Source organism: Mastomys coucha, unplaced genomic scaffold, assembly GCF_008632895.1.
Source record: "Mastomys coucha isolate ucsf_1 unplaced genomic scaffold, UCSF_Mcou_1 pScaffold1, whole genome shotgun sequence".
Classification (NCBI taxonomy): Eukaryota; Metazoa; Chordata; class Mammalia; order Rodentia; family Muridae; genus Mastomys; species Mastomys coucha.
The window spans coordinates 23,314,204-23,320,203 of record NW_022196891.1 but is presented as its reverse complement, the minus strand read 5'-3'; the positions used below and the strand labels follow the sequence as shown (position 1 = coordinate 23,320,203).

Sequence of the window (6,000 nt, the reverse complement as noted above, 5' to 3'; positions counted from 1 at the left end):
TGTATCCAAAAATCATGACTACAATTCATTCCTTGGTGCAGCAGAACTGTCAACTCTCAGCTTAGCTAAAATGGAGATAAAATCCTTTGGTGATGTGAGCATCATTGAAGTATAGCCTTATTACAATGAACTCCAATGTCTAAAAATTGTTCTTATTTTGGCTTGTACCACAGTAAGAGCCAAGATTTTAAACTCTACTAAATACAAAACAAACAAAAAGACTTTATACATTTATGTTCATTTAAGAAAATACTAGTACTGGTGTATTATTTTGAATTAATATTTTGAGTTAATATGTTTGGAGTTATTTAAAATTTATATTGAGAAAAACATATATTTTCAGTATTGCTGTAGACAAGCATCTACAAAAGACTGTTAAATTGATTGTTGTTTTATATCAAGCAACTTTTATAGTACTCATTTTTATTGTTATAATGTTTTATAAATTTTAAAGAATATGACAAAAAAGGTAGGTATTGAAGGGGGGTCTCTGGGAGGAGTTGGAGTACAAAAGGGAAACACGAATGTGATTTAATTCTATTTACTTAAAATATGTTTTTAAATGTTAACAAATTCAGATAAATTAAAATCATGTAACTTTCCTCCTCATAATGCAATAAAACTTAAATCGAGAGAGAGAGAGAGAGAGAGAGAGAGAGAGAGAGAGAGAGAGAGAGAGAGAGCGAGCATATTAACACACATACAAGCCCTTGAAGGGAACAATGCTCTACAGGGCTATGAAGATCACACATCCACAAGGCTAGCCCAGTCCTTTCTTCCAACCTTCTCTCTAGCTTTCCAGTGTGCTGGGTTTTGCCTCTGAGAAGTTCAACAACTCATCCTGAACAACACACACACACATACATCACCCTTCCTCATGTTCCGTCTTGTTGAGAACCACAGACAGTTTTATTAACATGAGGGAAAGACAGCGTAATGAATGTGTCAGTGTTTCCTGGCTCACATTTTCCATAGAGAAGAAAACTTGGGGTGCTTGCCTTGTTCTAGACACCCCACAAAAGGCAGGTGCTCTGATGAAGGGAGGTTGTTATGGCAACCCAGAAGGCCTGGGATTTTTTAATCTGTAAGCCCACTTAAGTTATACCAATAAATTAGCTTCCTGAAAAATCAATAGTCTAGAAATATGTGAAGGCTCTTCCATTTATCTATTGTTTTATCTGACTCATGGCTTGCTTGGCAATTCTATTATTTGAGACATTTATGTATATGTGTTTGTATATGTACCCACTGTTTAATGTCAGAATCTGTCTAAACTGGCATTTTTTTTTTCTTTTGTTTTTTTTGAGACATGGTTTCTCTGTGTAGTCCTGGCTGTCCTGGAACTCACTCTGTAGACCAGGCTGGCCTGGAACTCAGAAATCTGCCTGCCTCTGCCTCTCAAGTGTTGGGATTAAAGGCGTGTGCCACTGCCACCACCACCCAGCCTAAACTGCCATTTTTTGAGTTACATTTTTTGTATGTATATGTGAGAGAGAGTTCACACTCAGGTTTGAGTGAGTATATGCATGCCCATGTCTATGCAGAGGCCAGAGAAGGAAGCTGGGAGCTCTCCTATATCCCTCTCTGCTTTCGTCTCATGACACGGGGCAGCCAGCAATCCCCAGCTATCCTTCTACTGAAATTAGAGGTGTACAGAGATACAGCTGGCTTTTTATGTGTCTTTAAGGATTTGAACCCAGGTCCTAATGCTTGCCTAGCAAGTGTTCTGACCCATCCAAGCCATCTCCCAGACCCTTCTTCACTTGTGATATTTTAAATTCTAATCAGGCTTATAAATACTATGCGGTGATGATTATCTATTTTGATTCACAGTGAATTTATTTGAAGCTGGATCTAGCTGAGAAGTCACCAACAAACCAAGAGAAAGAAAGCCAGCCAGCAACTGCCTATTACTCAGGAAAATATCTACTGTGGTCTCTGGCTAATGTATGAAGGTGAAAAAGTGCTATGCATCTCAGGGGCTCTTTGAAAGTGAAAATTACTTGATTTAACTTTTCAGGCAAACCAAATTATGCATATGTCTCTCCTGTAAGGGTATACAAAATCAATGTTTGTAGAGAGCAGAACAGGGGCCTTAATAAATCACCTCTTTCAGAAAGAACTCTCCTACCTGCAGGGATTTCCCCCCCCCCGGCCCCCCTGTCGTTTTGGCTTTTTTAGATGAATGAAGAATTTTCTCCACAAATTATTAATTATTCCGTCTTGGCTATAGAACTCCGTTCCTTGTAGTTCTGTAGGAGTCAATGCTATTCAAACTGCCGCTTTTGATGAAGTAATCGTCCGCTTCTGGGGCCTCTTTTCAGCTGCCCTGGGCGTGCGTCCCATGTAAACGACTGCCAAATAGATTCTTTCGACATTCCAGCCAATTAAAATACATTTAAAGTGCAGCTGGTGGAAAGGCAAGCCGGGCGATCCCGATCGTGAGGAGAACTTCAGGGCAGTGAGATAGAAAAACAAACTCTGGGGCTCCCACAAGGCAGTGGAGAAGTCAGGCAAGGGAGCTACCTTTCGAGCCACCCTCCAACCAGAGATGACACCTGGATCCCCACCTTAAAAGACACCAACGAGGGAAGCCTGCTTGGGAGGGTGTGAGTGTTTCTCTTTGCCTGTGGAAGCTGAGCGTTGGCCGGGTGCCCAGTGTGGTACTGCATTCAAACACCCGCAGAACACAGGCGAGTTTGTTAAGCAAGCCAGTGATCAAAAACTCCTACAGGAAGATCCGAGAACCCCCCGCAGGAGCCCTCCTGGATAGCACTAGGACTTTGGATGGAATGAGACAGAACACAGGAGCAGGCTAACGGTGGCGGAGCAACCAGCTGGCCTGTCTGCTATGCCTTTTAGGTAAGGACAGAACTTTTCTTTGCTTAGCTTTTTTTGTCCCACTGCATGTGGACTTTGATGTGGAGAATCAAGGTTACTGTGCTCAGCAGGAGTAGAACAGTGGTCTGGACTTGTGATTTGCAGGTCTGCGTGATTTTTCTGGAGGACTCCGAGGAGGGGTCACTCAGTGTAAATACGGACAGGCATCGCCCAGCACGTGGAGCCTGCGTTGGCACTCATGGATGCTGCCTTTGCGAGTGGGGCTCCCTGCTATTTTCTTCCGGTGCTTGCTTTGTGAGAATCCAGGTGTGCGGGGTTTCACAGTGAACTGCTTCCTCCTCGGAACCTGTAATTGCTCCTCGTCTAATGCCTGTTTGAGTTTTAGTTCCCATTTCTTGTCGCTGTTGTCTCCTTCCTGTGCTACTAGCGCCACACCTGTACATTCGAGCAAAGTTTGCTTTTTCTTTTCTTTTTTTCTCTCAAGCTAAAATCCAATTAAACCTAAGCATTTTGCTTTCCTAAAGAAAAGTCAAACTGGTCAATCTTGATTCTTTTTTCTGCTTCTGGAGATGTTCCTTAACCGGTTGTCTTTCAAGTCACGATTTTCTTGGGCTTCAAGGAAACAGGTACAACCCAGATATCTTGGTGCTGTTCAGTCAGCCCCCAGCTCAGAGGTCCCATGGCCCCTGCCCAGTTTGTAGAGCCGAGAACACCAAGCAGATGTATGGTTGAACATCGCGCATCAGTTCCTACCCACCAGTTGCCAGATGAAAGATGTTCAAAGATCTTCACTGTTTGCTGTCTCTGGTTGTCATGGTTGACCCTCTCTGGCTTCGACTTTGTTTGCTATGAACAAAGAAACTCGCACGTTTCACGGTGAGGGATTGTGTTGCAGCGACCTGAGCGCTGCTAAATGTGCTTTATTAATCTCTAACGTGCCAGTAGCTCAGAGCCCATGCCAAGCAGAGACTTTCCAAATTTTTTTTGGAGCTACCTGTTGCCAAGATAAACGGCAGTTGGCCCCGGGAGGGGTATTTTAAGGGATCTTACAAAAGCAAAGTTTTACCCATTAAGAGTGGCGCGGAGTCAATGAAGGAAATATTGAATAGAAGGAATTTCAGGAAAAACCCTGACTCAGCTCTCTACCCATTGAATGGACCTGGTGGAGAGAGTCCATCCTCTCATGAACGAAGGACTCTGGGCTCCCTGTGGGTAGGCAGTCACTTTACTATATGTGCACGTAGAACTCTGTTTATGATAGAATGGAGACGTTCGTGAACACAGATAGATAGCTTCCCTGCCTGTGGCAGCACCAGAGCCTGGAGGGAAAACACGGTTTTGTGTGACCTGTGCCTGGCCCATACAATGATTCCAGACCCCCCACCCCCCCACCCCCCCTCCCCGCACACAAGCACAGACAGTGAGACAGGAAATGGCCTCAGAGGCCCTTATAGATCCAAATGCAACTTTGGGTTGAGTAATGGGAAGAAAGACCTTGGGCAATGGAGTGGCAAGGTGATCTACTGCTTGATTGGCAGGTCCCAGAGAGTGAATGGCCTCTCCAGACTCTGAGTTACTCTCCAAGCCAGAGCAGAATGCGGGGTGCCATGCTGGTTCCTGGAAGGTGGGGAGAAAGTCATATATTTCTTGATGACTGTGTTTTTAGACATATATTCCATATGCAGGTACATCTTTTTTTAAAAAAAATAATACTTTTAATAATTCTTGAGTATTTCATACAGGCATGCAGTGAGCCCCTGCTTCCTCTCTAGGTCCTCTCAGATTCACCCTTACATCCTGTCTCTCCTGCCAAACACAGATATCTTTTTTTTTTTTTTTTTTTTTTTTTGAGACAGGGTTTCTCTGTTGTCCTGGAACTCACTCTGTGGACAAGACTGGTCTTGAACTCAAAGATCTGCCTGCCTCTACCTCCTGAATGCTTGGATAAAATGTGTGTGCCACCACTGCCTGGCTCTTACATATCCACTTTAGAAAAAGAGATTCTATTTATTTTAATGTATATAGCTCTGTTTTGTCTGCATGTAGTATGTGTACCACATATATACCAGTGCCTAGAGAGGTCAGAAGAAGGCATCAGATCCCCTGAAACTGGAGTTGGATGGTTCTGGGTGCTGAGAATAGAATCTAGGCCATCAGCAAGAGCTCTTAGCTACTAGTGCTCTTAGTCACTGGGTCCCTGCTCTAGCCCCCAGCTCTTTCTCTCTCTAAAAAGGTAAGCTACCAGATTCAGTCTGAACTACCTATATGCTCATGCTAGTGGGGATGTCCGCTTGAGTCCATTGACTTACCAGGGGCCACACTTTCAACAACGTCACACACTCACACACACATGTACACACATATATACACTCATACACACATGCACATATGTACACACATGTACACATGCACATATGTACACACATGTACACATGCACACATGTGCCTGTGCACGCATGCAAGCATGCACATACGCACTCACACACACACACACACACACACACACGTCTTCCTCCTTCTCCAAAAGCCATCATCTGCCACTAGCTCCTCAGTTGGGATCAAGCTTCCTGAGTCCTTCATCCCTCCATGCTGGAGTATTGGTTATCTTGATCTTATACAGATCTCATGCAGGTAAATAAGGCTGTTGTAAATTGATGAGTACAGCAGTTCTGCCATGCCCAGAAGACAATCCTGGTCTGGTCCTTCCCAACCTTTGGCTCTGACGGTCTTTTTAATCCTTCTTCCTAGATGGTCCACGAGCCTTTGGGTAGAGAGTGATATATAGATGTCCTATTTATGGATGAGCATTCTACAGATACGTATTCTCTATTCAAAGGGATCTCTGCCAGGATTGTTATATGAGAGCCCTGGCTGGGAGCTGGAAGGAGCTCCAACCACCTTTCTGAAGAGGGGGATCAAGACACAAAGATTTTACTAACATACTTGAACAGTGATGAGGAGGATCAAGAGAAAGATAGAGCTTCAATCAGGCGGGTGGTTTTATTGTCTTTAAGTCAAGTCCAGTCCCCTTCCTGTGGCTTAGTACAGGGATCCACCAGCTACCAATCAGGCAAAAACCTGTGCACTGTGTTTTTGTGTGGATAAAGTTTTATTGGAAGGCAGCCACACCTGTTTGTTGACTTACTGTCTGTGGCTGCC

At 44.0% G+C, this 6,000-nt stretch overlaps 1 protein-coding gene across 1 annotated transcript in view; it reads left to right on the top strand.

Annotated features, from left to right (window-relative positions):
* The first annotated feature begins 2,415 nt into the window (after positions 1–2,415).
* Nckap5 (NCK associated protein 5) overlaps positions 2,416–6,000 on the top strand; it is a 903,226-nt gene continuing 899,641 nt past the window's right edge. The window contains exon 1 of the mRNA XM_031380937.1: positions 2,416–2,862. The gene's annotated coding sequence lies outside the window, so the exon portion shown is untranslated. The remainder of the gene's footprint in view (positions 2,863–6,000) is intronic.